At 41.3% G+C, this 14,948-nt stretch overlaps 1 pseudogene; it reads left to right on the forward strand.

The window, feature by feature from the left end:
• Nucleotides 1-4,031: 4,031 nt before the first annotated feature.
• Nucleotides 4,032-4,206, forward strand: LOC118904504 (annotated as a pseudogene).
• Nucleotides 4,207-14,948: the final 10,742 nt, after the last annotated feature.

Consider the following 14,948-nt stretch of genomic DNA (forward strand, 5'->3'; position numbering starts at 1 on the left):
CTCTAGAGCACAGGCTCAGTAGTTGTGACGCACGGGCTTAGTTGCTCTGTGGCACGTGGGATCTTCCCGGACCAGGGCTCGAACCTGTGTCCCCTGCACTGGCAGGCAGATTCTTAATCACTGTGCCACCAGGGAAGTCCCTAGTCCTTTCTTTCTGACACTCCGTTTTCTAATCTCTGAAATAGGTGTAGCAATTCCTATTTCTCATGGATGCCAGACAATCAGCTGAAAGAACCTAGCTGAAGAGCCTAGTACAATGTTCACTAATTAGGTACTCAATAAGTAATTGTTAATAGCAATAATAATAATTAAAAAATAGAATACTTCAATTATAAACCAGTTTTTAAGCAAGGTTTTGAAATAAAAACACGATATGGAGAAAAAGTATTTTGTCAGTTCATTTACACCTCAGCTCTGCAACTCAGCTCTCCCTGGAGTCCAATTATTTTGGTTTCTCCAAAGCTCTCTCTCCAAAGAGAAGTATAAGTGAGAATAAGAAAGCAGAGCATTCAAAAACAAAGGCAGATATAGAGAGAGTGTCATGGGAGAAAGTCAGCTGCAGGGGCCCCCAAAGGCCAGATTTCCACTGTGTGGTTGTCAATAAGAAGAAAAAATATATAACTGTTTAAGATCTTTCTCAATAAACCAAAAAGGGGCAGATTTCAAGGTGCATTTTGGCATTGAGAGAGGAGGCAGCTGGACAAACTCCATCCTGGTAGAGTCAAGTTTTAGTCACCTGTATTCAGACATTTTATGCTTGTTGTTCTGCTGTGTCCTGAGGGATTATCAAAAAGCAAGAGGTCTCTGGAGTCAGCTTCCTGCCCCTTGGAGAACAAACAGTATTTGCAGAAACGCATGAGGTCACTTTGCCTTCCACTTACATCTTATATTCTCCTCTCAGAGTTTGAGATTCTAAAAGAAGGAGGTATGTTAATATAGAGTGACATGAAAATATAACGGGAGTCTTTCTCAAACGTGTGGCTTCTCTTGGTTATCTGTGGGTTTTTTGTTTCGGGTGACTGTTGTGTCATTTAGGTAAAAAATAATAAGTGGGGATGTGTGGGAAGAGAAGGGTCAAAAGATGGTAGGAAGTAATTAGATTAATTCGATAATTAAGGGGAGATACGTGGGTGATTATTGTTTCTTGCTAGCTACATTTAGGCATAAGCACATGTTTTATTTTTCTTAATATTTACAAATGACTCATACCCTTTGCAATTCAGCAATCACAAACTCTTCCCATTTTTCCCCAGAAATTCCTCTGTGTAAAGCTGAAGATGAAACAGCCCTTCTTTTTCTACTCACTGGCAAAACGATTTCTTTCCTTCTGCCATATCTATTTATCTACTAAGGGCATCAGGCACTTCTGGATTCATCTATTGCCTCCAAACCCCTATTTCCCTCTATTCTGATCCGCAGTACTATGTCAGGAGGCTACTTTGGAATATTAACTGGTGGCTTTTGTCCACAGGATTTTCTTTTCTCCATGGCCTTTACCCCCATTCGGTGAACTAAATTTTTGTTGTATCAACTCAGGGAAGGGTGGACCCAGCTGAAAGAGGAGTCTTTTTCTGGCTTTGGGAAGCAGAAAGGACTCATGTACAGAGACAACACTGAAGGTTTGCAAGGGTCTACTGGACCTCTAGATGAGATCAATGTTCCCAGACTAGAGGAGAGTGTGGCTGGGGAGCTTGTGCATTCCACACAAGGCCCGGTGCTGTGCCCCCATAACTGGACCAGGCCTTCTGGGGTGGAGTTAGGAACCAGGATGAGAGGAGTGCCCTGATAACTGTTTTTGTGTCTTCAGTGGTTGCTAGGCAAAATTTCATACAAAGAGGCTGTGTGGCCACTATCAGGCCACCCTCAGAGACTGCTGCTTTAATCATTCCTAATGATCACTTTGGACAAAGTCTGGAAAAACATAGGGAAAAAAATGTAAATATGTGAGGAGGATGAAGGGAAGCATTCTGATCCCTTTAAACTAGCATTCATGAGGACTGTGACCTCTCGGTACATTTCAGCTTGGCCAGCATAACAGGTGATATTCAGGAGCAGAAAGCCACTCTCCCCCGTGTCCTGTCACCACCAGTGTCCCTGGAAATTAGATATGACTCAGAGGAAAATCTGGGGGTGTAGAGTGACCCTACACATCTAATTGTAATCTGTGATAATTGCTAGTCAGGCAAAGCACAGGAAGCCATGTGGACTGGTCTTTGCAGAGAGGGAAGGGCACCCTGAGCTGAGACCCGAAGGGTGAGATAGAGATAACGAGGTGTTTGTGAAGGTAGAAAGAAAATACAGTCCCTGAGCTGGCAATTACCCAGTGAGCCACCCAGAACCACTTATGAAATAGTGTCGTGAGGAAAAGAGCAAGGAAAGGAGAAGAAGGGATTGCTCAATAGCAGCAGATGCTGCAGAAAAGTCAAAGCAACATGAGGACCGTTGGATTAAAGAATACGGAAGACATTGTGTTGACTTTGTCAAGAATAGTTTCAGCAGATTGTGGGAAGAAAAAAAAATTGCAGGAGGCTGAGATGTGGGAGGTGTAGAAATAAAGATGGTAGAAATAAACAGACAAATTTTCATGAAATTTGGCTGTGAAGGGAATGGTAAAGGGCAGTAGTAGAAGCTGGATAGGGAGTCAAAGGAAGAGGCTTTTAGGTTGGGGAACCTTTGAACACGTGTAAACATTGATAGGAAGCAGCAAGTAGAGAGCAGGTAAAGAAGAGAGGATGGAGAGGGGGGACTCTCATTGGCAAAAGACCCCTGGGGAACTAGGAAGTGACACGAGCCAAAGCTCAGGTAGGAAATTGGCCTAAATAGGAGGAGAAAAGGCTGGAGAAATCGTAGATTTGGTGGCTGAGGTGAGGGAGCTGTCTAATGGCCTCTGTGAAGCGGGAGGAGATAGGATCTGCTAATTGGGGTGGGTCAGTGGATGGGAAGGGTTAGTAAAATCAAAGAATTGAAAAAGATAGAAGAGATCTGAAATAGCTAGTAGAGTTGGTACAAATTCCAGACGTGCCAGCAAAACCTTACATCCCAGTACCTTTATTTCTGTTTTGAGCTCTCATTCCTCTAGGTGGCAGAGGCTTCATCTCAGTCAGTTCAGGAAGAGATGACAGGGAGGCAGTTGGATTCATGGGTCTGGAGCTCAGAGAGGGATATGGGCTGAAAACATCCATCTGGGGTTCATCAGAACACAGTGTTTGTCTCTGGAGTCCCAGGAGTCATTGACATGCCTCAGCGAGAAAGAAGAGGACAAACTGCCAAACTTGGGGGAAAGGCCCAGTAGAGGAAGAAGAATCAGCAAAGGAAACTCAGAAGGTAGGAAGAAAAGCAGGAGAATGTCATGTCACAGAACTAAGAGAAGTGAGTATTTGAAGTGAAATAAGAGGTCAACTAGGATTAGGATTATAAAATATTCATGGATGTCATGTCTTCTTTCTTTGAGTTGGGGCACAAAAAAAAAATAGATAGAGGATATAATCATAATACCTACTATTTATTGAGTATATAGTGCCGGATTATGTCATTCAACCAACCAATCAATCATATATTAACTGAGTGAGTATGACTGTAGAGAAGTTTTCTTGTTATGAGGGCAGAGCTGGGGACTGCCCGGGCTAAGAGCTGCTAGTGGTCACCAGAGCCTCAGAGAATGAGGCAGGTGTCAAAAGCTCGGTGCTTAAATAAAAATGCTACATTAGTTTGTTCAGCTTCAGTAATGAGGAGCAGGTGGAGAGAGAGAGAAAAAGGAGCTTATTGTAAAAATTAGGAGAGGGAAAAACTTATTCTAAAAATTAGGAAGATTAAGCTTTGAGGGGAGTTCCCTGGCAGTCCAGTGGTTAGGACTCTGCGCTTCCACTGCAGTGGGGCCTGGGTTCAATTCCTGGTCAGGGAACTAAGATCCTGCAAGCCAAGTGGCACAGCCAAAAAAAAAAAAAAGAGAGAGAGAGATAAAGCTTTGAGGATCTTGAAGCAGTCTGAAATTCAACTTTAAGATTTAGGAGGTAAGGACGCTGTTCTTCACCATGTCTTCTCACAAGACTTTCAGGATCAAGCAATTCCTGGCTAAGAAACAAAAGTAGAATCGTCCCATTCCCCAGTGGATTCGGATGAAAACTGGTAATAAAATCAGATATAACTCCAAGAGGAGACGTTGGAGAAGAATCAAGCTGGCTCTATAAGGAATCGCACATGAGATGGCACACATATGTATTCTGTATCAAGTCACTTGCTTCTTACCATATCACTCTGAAAACATCACTATCTGGATAGCTGGATGTGTTTTATTGGGAAAATGATTTTTCTCTTTGTTTCTATGTTTCTGCACTAGTAGGTTGGCTCAGAAATAAATATGTGAGAGCTTTGGTTGGAAAAAAAAAAAAGATTTAGGAGGTGAAAACTGTGAGCTTCTGTTTGGCACAAGTTCGTCCGTAGGCACTGATGCCTGCTCTGTTTGCACAGAAATGGAAGCACCCTGAGAGAATCTCGTTCCTGTAACAGAGTGCAACTGAAAACAGGACTTTAGGGATTAAATCAGATTATCCATGGACAAATGGAGTTCACTGTTAAAAAAGAATGACCCCTTTCATCATCATCATCATTATTATTATTATATTATTATTATAGGATCTTAGTTCCTCCACCAGGGGTTGAACCCAGGCCCCGGCAATGAAAGTGCCAAGTCCTAACCATTGGACCGCCAGGAAATTCCCTAACGACCCCTTTTAGAGTAATTTATTTTGGTATATCCATCACTGAAAATTATACAACCCTTAAAAAAAGAATGAGGCAGTTCTACTTGTCCCGATGTGCAAGGATTTCCGAGATATCTTTTTCAGTGAAAAGTACAAAGTGCAAAGCCATGCGTTTAGAGTGCTCTTCTCAGAAAAGGATCTATACGGATATGTCTGCATATACAAAGAATACGGAAGAAAACAAGAAACTGGTGACAAAGGTGGCCCATGGGGAGGAGAGCTCAGTGACCTGGGATCAAGGCAGAGAGTTCACATTGTACACTCTTTCGAATATTGTACCAAGTATTATTTATCTAATAAATAAATAAATGTAAATACATAAAAGATGCCTTTGGTGAATCATTATGCAAGTTTCGTTTGTAATACAAACAGTCATTCCCTAATTTGCTTTGGAAATGTTGACATTTGTACTGGATTTTCTTAAAGCATGAAATACCAGAGTCTGCAAGCCACACCCTGAGTGCTCTAAATTTGAGGTCACCAACAAAACCAGCCGTACAAGTGTGACTTTCCAAAAGGCCAAACATTGTCAAGTGTCAATGCTCAGAAGCATTCCCAGCGTCTGAAAATGTCAGAGAGAAGGGACCCTGGAGAGAGTTGGTACAATCTTCTTCTTTCTTTTTTTCTTTCTTTTTTTTTTTTAAAGGATTATATACCATGACCAAGTGGGATTTTTTTTTTTAATACATTTACTTATTTATTTTTGGCTGCATTGGGTCTTTGTTGCTGTGCACGGGCTTTCTCTAGTTGCAGTGTGTGGCTTCTCATTGCGGTGGCTTTTCTTGTTGTAGATCACGGGCTCTAGGTGCATGGGCTTCAGTAATTGTGGCACATGGGCTCAGTAGTTGTGGCTCACGGGCTCTAGAGCGCAGGCTCAGTAGTTGTGGCGCACGGGCTTAGTTGCTCCGAGGCCTGTAGGATCTTCCTGGACCAGGGTTCCGACCCATGTCCCCTGCAGTGGCAGGAGAATTCTTAACCACTGCGCCACCAGAGAAGCCCCAATCCTCTTTTTTCTAAATGAGGAGACTAAGGCTAAAGGGGAAGAGTTGTGCCTAACAAAGAGATAATGCCATTTTGTGTAAATAAGGGAGAAAAAAAAAGTCTCTCTATCCATATCTGCATGAAGATATGAAGAAAGGATACACAAAACACTAATACCAATGGCTAATACATGGAGAGGGAAGGTGAGAAATGGGAGGGTGGGAGACAGGGATAGGTATGAGATTTTTCACTTTGAACCTTTTATAATCCTTGAACTATTTTTTTGAACAATACAAACCTATTTAAAAGAGAGATGGACCATTGACATCTACATGACTTACAATTCAGTTTTCAAGGAAGACACTATGAGGCTATGGGCTCAGAAATAAATTAAGAATCTGGTGTTGAAACCACAGGTCAAATCCTGCTGCTTCAAATGCCCATGACAGTCGGAGTTATTTTGTCATATTGAGATTTGTTTGAGATAACATGGGCCATTAGCTGGCCTTAGATCTTGTTTTTGATTATAGACAGATTTGTCAAAATCATGCAGTAACAGCCCCTTGCTAGTTTGTGGATTCAGTCATATGAAGAGGCACCACAGAGCAGGACAAAGATCAATGGACAGGAAGACAGCTAAGCTGGTTCTAACCGAACTTTGCAATTTAATTCACCTGTGACTCCGGGCAACTTAATTCCTCTCCTTAGGCCGGTTTTCACATCTGTAAAATGGAAGGATTAGATGAAGTGATCTCTAGGTTCTCTGATATGACTGGAGTCTGAAACAGTTGTTAGCAATTTAGAACTAAAGGGGAATTTATGAGATCATTTTTCAAGGCCAGGAAATGGCTATGGACTGTTGGGTCACCTTTTGCTCCTTTGACCTGAAGTTACAAGAACTAGCAAGTGATCTTCTTGGCCCTTGTCTCCTACGACCACACACACACACACACACACACACACACACACACACACGCACCCTGATGATGACTATTTAGATCTGTGTTCTTCAGAGCACTAGTTTAGGGAAATGTTAATTAGTGCTCCATGAAACATCTCGAATGAATTTCGGGTATCCTGTACAATAAACGTTCCCAATGGAGAATCACAATGGTATTAAAGGACCTAAGAAATCCTGCAATAAAGAAACTCAAATAGGGAATTCCCTGGCGGTCCACGTGTTAGGACTTGGCATTTTCACTGCCGTGGCCGGGTTCACTCCCTGGTTGGGGAACTGAGATCCTGCAAGCTGGTGGCGCAGCCAAAAAAAAAAAAAGTGAAAAAAAGAAACACTTAATTTTACTTAACCTAGCATTTTCCAAACTTATGCATATGGAACACTTTAGTGTGTCCTATTACCTTTACTTAGAACAAGTGGGATTCGCATACCTCTATTTTTAGGGAATACATGAGATCAGCTATCATTTGGCAGTTAGGACAGTTCTGGGGCTTCTGCAAACATGGGAAGATTGAACACATTCCTAAGGGAGCCTGAGAGTCTTGTGATTCATGCAGCTCTCCACCCCACCAATTGAAAAAAAACCTTTCAACAGTGGGAGCCTCAGAAACTCCCTTGTTTTACGGGAAATTTCCTGTCTAAGCACAATGAGGTCAGATTTATTTTTGCTTTGGGAAATTTATTTCTGTCACTCTTTTTGTTCAGAAATTATAGTTCTCTTCTCTCCTTGCTGCAAAAGGTTTGTTTAATTCCCTCCCTCCTAATGTTTTCACTCCCAAACAGGCAGGTAGGAAAAGTTTATGCATTATTTGGGTGCTAGACCTGCCCCACTTCACATCCTGCATTTGTTTTTGAGATTTTCCACCCTCAATTCCCAAAGAAACATTGACTCATCATGACACACACACACACACACACACACACACACAGAGTCACTTGGAAAAAATTAATTTAAAATCTGTATTTCTTAAGACTTCTCAATTATTTTGGCCTCATCATTAAGCATTTAGTTTAAAGAAAGACTCTAAGCAGGCAAAATCATATGATCAAAACTATCATTGTACTATGTGTTGGCATGTCTGTAAGTCTGAAATCAAGAAACAATATGAAAAGCTACTTTTACATTTAGCGCTTTCTTTGAGTACTCAGGTTTGTGGCCTAAGCATTAAGATAAAAATGACCAGTCAGGGGCTTCCCTGGTGGCGCAGTGGTTGAGAATCTGCCTGCCAATGCAGGGGACACGGGTTCGAGCCCTGGTCTGGGAAGATCCCACATGCCGCGGAGCAACTAGGCCCGTGAGCCACAACTACTGAGCCTGCGCGTCTGGAGCCTGTGCTCCACAACAGGAGAGGCCGCGATAGTGAGAGGCCCGCGCACCGCGATGAAGAGTGACCCCCGCTTGCCGCAACTAGAGAAAGCCCTCGCACAGAAACGAAGACCCAACACACCCAAAAATAAATAATAAATAAATAATAAATAAGTTAAAAAAAAAAAAAAAAATGACCAGTCAGGTGACTATTGCAGGGCCAGCTGATTATACTAATGCTTCCCTGAAGAATTGCAGCTGCAAATAAATTCTTTTTCTCCTGACCAGCCTTCGTTATTGGCAGTTACCCAATAGTATATGCTGTCCCCTCGTGCTCTCCTGGGTCAGTGAGAAAGACATGGAGATGAGAAGGCAGCTGGATGGGGGTGGAGGAGGTACCCACTGACTCTCCCGCCCACTCCGTCTACCTTAGCACCAGTTCTTTGATGGGTTGTCTTAATTTGCCTGGGAGTATTAACTGTTGCTATGGTTGAAATTTAAAGAGAAGGCCATGAAATTAAGTGGGAAGGAAACACCAAAGAGAAAAAAAATAAACGTGATGGGAGAGAGATTACTTAGGATAATGGAGGGTGTGATGGTTAATTTTATGTGTCAATTTGGCTAGGCTATGATGCCCAGTTTGGTCAAACACTAGTCTAGATGTTGCCGTGAACGTATATTTTAAATATTAGTAACATTTATAATCACTTGACTGTTAAGTTAAGCAGATTACCCTCCATAATGTGGGTGGGTCTCATTCAGTCAGTTGAAAGCCTTATGGGCAAAGGCTGAGGTTTCCAAAGGAAGAAGGAATTTTGCATCAAGATGACGACATAGAAATCCTGCCTGAGTTTCCAGCCTACTGGGCTACCCTGTGGATTTCAGACTTAAGACTACAACATCACCTCTTGCCTGAGTTTCCAGCCTGCCCTACAGATTTAGAATTTGCCAGCCCCCACAATCCTTAAAACAAACCTGTCTCTTTCTCTCTTTACCCTATTGCTTCTCTTTCTCTGGAGAAGCCTGATTAATACAGAGGGCTCTAGGAAGGATGACCCTAGAGAAAAAAATGGAGCTGTTTGACCATAATCTGATACAAGCTTTCCAGTTTGGCAGAGAGCTTGCAGATAAGTCAGTGATAGATACTTTAAAATAAAACTATGCAAGGGAAAAACTTGAAGCAATTGTTAACTCCAGAGAAAACAAAAAGTGGCAAAGAAGACAGTAATTATTCGGCCTCATTTGGTTCAGTTATAAACACTGAATTAAAAAAATTTTTTTTATCGAAGTGTAGCTGATTAACAATGTGTTAGTTTCAGGTATACAGCAAAGTTTTACATATATATGTAAGAAATACATATATATTCTTTTTCAGATTCTTTTCCATTATAGGTTATTACAAGATATTGAATATAGTTCCCTGTGCTACACAGTAGATCCTTGCTGTTTATCTATTTTATATATAGTAGTGTGTATCTGTTAATCCCAAGCTCCTAATTTATTCCTCCTCTTTCCTCTTTGGTAACCATAAATTTGTTTTCTATGTCTGTGAGTCTGTTTCTGTTTTGTAAATAAGTTCATTTGTATCATTTTTTAAGATTCCACGTATAAGTAAGTGATATCATATATTTGTCTTTCTCTGTCTGACTTACTTCACTTGGTATGATAATCTCTAGGTCCAACCATGTTGCTTCAAATGGCACTATTTCCTTTCTATGGCTGAGTAATATTCCATTGTATATATTTACCACATCTTCTTTATTTATTCATCTGTCAATGGACACTTAGGTTGCTTTCATGTCTTGGCTATTGTAAGCAGTGCTGCTATCAACTGGGGTGCAGGCATCTTTTCGAATTATAGTTTTTGTCTTTTCCAGATATACGCCCAGGAGTGGCATTGCAGGATCATGTGGTAACTCTGTTTTTAGTTTTTTAAGGAAACTCCATACTGTTCTCCATAATGGCTGCACCAATTTACATTCCCACCGACAGTGTAGGAGGGTTCCCTTTTCTCCACATCCTCTCCAGCATTTATTATTTTGTAGACTTTTTGATGATGGCCATTCTGCCTGGTGTGAGGTGATACCTCATTGTAGTTTTGATTTGCATTCCTCTAATAATTAGCAATGTTGAGCATCTTTTCATGTGCCTGTTGGCCCTCTGTATATCTTCTTTGGAGAATAAATGCTGAATATCGGTTTAAGGAAAATGACGGTGGTGGAAGAAGTTATATGGAAGTTGTGGTGTAAGTAAGTCAAATCCTCATCTTCACTGAGGAAGTTAAAAAATATCTAAAATTGAAAATTTGAGAAAAAGCAATATTATTTAGAAACAAGGAGATAAATAGGAGAAGAAACAAATAAAAGCACTGAAAGCAGCTGCTTGCTGATTGACTCCAGTGGGAGTGGGTGGGCAAGGAACTGCTGTTTATCATTATAAATCTTGTAGATCATTTGGTCTTTTTCAAGTCCATATGTGTATTACTTTGATAAAAATAAAAACTAAATTAAAAGTTATGTGGGTCCAACATGGAAAATTTGGAAAGTACAGAAAAGTATAAGAAAGAAATAATAACCACTCATAATTCTTCCACTCAGAGAAGGTAGCTATGCACATTTTTTAAAATTGAAATATAGTTAATTTACAATGTTGTGCAACTATGCACATTTCTTTTTTTAATATTTATTTATTATTTATTTATTTTTGGCTGTGTCGGGTCTTAGTTGCGGCACTTGGGCTCTTCGTTGCAGTGCGCAGGCTCCAGAGCACATGGGCTCTGTAGTTGTGCCAGGTGTGCTCTCTAGTTGTGGCACAAAGGCTCAGTAGTTGCGGCACATGGGCTTAGTTGCCCCGCGGCATGTGGAATCTTAGTTCCCCGACCAGGGATTGAACCCGTGTCCCCTGCATTGGAAGGCGGATTCTTAACCACTGGACCACCAGGGAAGTCCCAACTATGCACGTTTCTGAGGAAAAGGATTATTAAATGAATTTATTGGGATTAAGCTGTCAGAGCTTGAGGATTTTAAAATATCATAACAGATACAAATGGACAGATAATAAGAGTACAATACTGCATGTGAAATATTGTAGGTATAATTACATACAGTATAATCATATACAGTATGATCCCATATATGTTTATGTGTGTATTAGAAAGTAATCTGTACACCTGAAGCTGATATAAAGAAAAAGGAAAATTACTAACCTCTTGGCAGTTAATTTATTCTACCAAAATTTGTGAATCTCAATGTACTACTCAGCATACTCCCAAATAAACATTATTATCCACGATGATACTTTCAGTCAGATGAGGCCATGTAGTTCCTAAATGGAGTTCACTAAAATAAACAAAACATAAAATAATGTTTTTTAAAAAAGTAAGAAAGTACTCTGAAGGGATACCCACCAAAATGTTACTTGGTAGTGACCAGGGCTGGGGCTGGGACTAGGGTGGGCAAGTGAGGTGTTAGGACTCACAATGTAAGGAAACACACTCTCAGGATCATGCAAGCGCAGGGGCCGCACCTGAACTTGAGTGCCTCCTTGAATGCTGTGCCCTAGGTGCCTCACTTGCCTCAGTCTCTGCCCTGGTGGAGACGTAGAGCTGCTGGATTGTGGGCACTTTCCCCTTCATATTTTTCACTTAGATATACATTTAAATTGCTTGTAACTCCAAGGTATGTGGACCAGCAGCATTAGAATAACCTGGGAGCTTCTTTGAAATGCAGAATCTCAGCTCAGCCCCCGACCTTCTGAATCAGAATCTGCATTTTAGCTGAATCCCAGGGGATTTGTTTGCACGTTGAAGTTTGAGAAGCCCAGGGCTAGCAGGCACCAAGCACAGTTCCTTCCCTCAACTGGAGGGAATATTCAGAGGCAATTGCTGTCATGGCCCCCACTGGGTTGGACATACACTGCCAGGGGGTAAGACGCCTGTTCTCTAGAGGACTGTGGTCTTTGCCAAGAGCCTGAGCTTCAGCTGGTGAAGCAATCACAGGTTAGCTTGATGGAGGAGAAGCAGGTGATTCCTTTGGGACAAAGAACAATTTAGAGCAAAGTTTAAAGAGAAGGGAAAGGCTAATGGGTCTGAAACTGGGGAAAGGAGCAAGACAAAAGAAGTGCTAATATTCAGACCAAGTCAAGTCCCATGGGAATGAAGAATAACTTAGTATCCTGTAAGGCTGTTCATTCCAAGAGTTTTTAGAGAAATCTGTTATAAAACGGAGAAGCTTGGATTAGCTGAATTATATTGTAATTATAAGAAGGCAGAGACTTCCCTGGTGGCTCAGTGGTTAAGAATCTGCCTGCCAATGCAGGGGACACAGGTTCGAGCTCTGATCTGGGAAGATCCCACCTGCTGCAGAGCAACTAAGCCCGTGCGCCACAACTACTGAGCCCGCGTGCCTAGAGCCCATGCTCTGCAACAAGAGAGACCACTGCAAGGAAAAGCCCGTGCGCTGCAAAGAGTAGCCCCTGCTCGCCGCAACTAGAGAAAGCCCGCGTGCAGCAACTAAGACCCAACACAGCCCAAAATAAATAAATAAATTTATTAAAAAAATTTATAAGAAGGCAGAGTTAATATAGAATAGGAAATACAAAGGGAATGACTCTGTTTCAGTGTTCCCATTAACCAGAAGTCAATTAATAAGGGTCCTGCTATATGTCTGCTCTCCATTTAGATTAGTAAATTAGATTAAAAGAGAACAGCAAAGTATTATATACTGCCATGGCAAACATTATTGACTGTATCAGCCAATATACATTCTTAACCTCTTTTTTCCTTGCCTGCCTCCCTAACAGATCATAAAAAGCTGAGTATGCTCTCCCAGGAAGGGTGGCCATGTGATGCAATTCTGGCCAATGAGACCCCTGTGGAGGTCTCTAGACGTTATATGGAGCCACCACCACTCTCACCAGAATGGATTCAGAGTGATCTTTCCAGGGCCTGGAGTAGGGAGAGGTGAGCCAGATACTCACCTTGGTATAAGATTTATGAAGGTGGCAAAAAATCAGTAATTAAGGTAATATTTTAATGCAATATTAAAAAAATAAAAATTAATGCAAAAAAATCTATGATGAATGAAATATCAACATTTATAATAAAGGCCAGGGTCGTCCCTGTTGGTCCAGTGGTTAAGACTCCTTGCTTCCACTACAGGGGGCACGGGTTCGATCCCTGGTCGGGGAACTAAGATCCCACATGCCACAAGGCCCAAAAATAAATAAATAAAATAAAATAAAATAAGGGCTGGGTCTGACAACACCAGAGTTTTAGAGTGAGGCAAATGAGGCTGAGTCCTGCAAGAGTAGGATCAGATCACCCTAATTTCCAACCCACAGGTGGGGGGGTCAGGGTGGAATAAGTGATTCATGGCACTTAGGTTTTTATGCCCACTCTCTAGCTGCAAGGGAGTCTAGGAAAGAGACTACCTGTAATTTTCAGTTTTGATAGTGAGAAGTGGGAAATACTTGAAAGGGATTCAGGAGCTAGGTCGTCAAAAAGAATGACAAATGTCCACTACACTTAATGGAGTCATGGTAAAATGTCACCATTTGGGTCCATGAAGGGCTAGATCAGCATATTTTGGCTAGACTATTTTGAGGAAACCTTTAGTATTTATTAGAGTTGGGATACAGATAAATTAATATAGGACTATAGAGAGTGGAGAACAAAATTCCTCTCCTGAAACTGGGAAGGCTCCAAGGAGAAGATAAGGTTTGAGCTGGGTTTTAGAGGAAGGAAAGGGGAAAGCAGAAAGAACAGTGAATTTTCAGTTAGAAAATGGGGTTCCCTGCTTCACTACTTGGCTTCCCAGCTGTGAGAATTCAGGCAAGTCACTTTGCTTCCCCAAGTGTTAGTTACTTCATCTGTTGTTAAAAAAACAAAAATTCCACCAAGTAAATCTGAAGATCTGTTGGCTTTGTTCAATCTTCATGAATCAGGCAGCATTCCAGCTAGTAAACAGAAAGGTGCTCTAATGGGTTGTACAAATGGAAGGTTTTTGTGGTCAGGAGGAGGGTGGGGCAAGGAAGCTATTAGCAAAAGAAAAGAAAGAATTGCTTTAGGCCAGATCACCATATTTTGGGGAAAGGGTGAGGTTTGATCATGTAGATTCCATCTTCTTCCTTTGTGGGAGTTGTGGGGGAGATGGAGAGGGTCCACATGACAGATTACCTCACTGGTGCTCACCAGAAAATTCCAGACTGGATGATTGAGATTACATTACTGAGGGAAGGTGGAAACTGCAATTAGATCAGGTATTAAATCTAAGTTTATTATCATGGGCTTTAGCACAAGTGATGCCATTTTGGGCCTGTGGTTTTCTCTTTAACACTAAAAACGTATCCTTTGTAACCAACAAGGACCTACTGTATAACACAGGGAACTTTGCTCAATATTCTATAATAACCAAAGTGAGAAAAGAATTTGAAAAAGAATAGATATATATATATGTATAACTGAATCACTTTGCTGTACACCTGAAACTAACACAACATTGTAAACCAGATATAGTCCAATATAAAGTAAAATTTAAAAAAATAAATAAGTTAGAAAAAAAAGTAAAAATAAAAGTAAAGGGCAAGGACTTCCCTGGTGGCGCAGTGGTTAAGAATCTGCCTACCAGTGCAGGGGACATGGGTTCGAGCCCTGGTCTGGGAAGATCCCACATGCCGCAGAGCAACTAAGCCCGTGAACCACAACTACTGAGCCCATGCGCCTAGAGCCTGTGCTCCACGGCAAGAGAAGCCACCTCAATGAGAAGTCTGTGCACCACAACAAAGAGTAGCCCCTGCTCTCTGCAACTAGAGAAAAGCCCGAGTGCAGCAACGAAGACCCAACGCAGCCAAAAATAAATAAATAAATAAATAAATCTTAAAAAAAAAGTAAAGGGCAAGACCTTGATCTTGAAACATTAAAAAAGAAAACAACAAAAAACTTATC

The sequence above is a fragment of the Balaenoptera musculus genome, chromosome 11 (assembly GCF_009873245.2).
Source record: "Balaenoptera musculus isolate JJ_BM4_2016_0621 chromosome 11, mBalMus1.pri.v3, whole genome shotgun sequence".
NCBI lineage: Eukaryota > Metazoa > Chordata > Mammalia > Artiodactyla > Balaenopteridae > Balaenoptera > Balaenoptera musculus.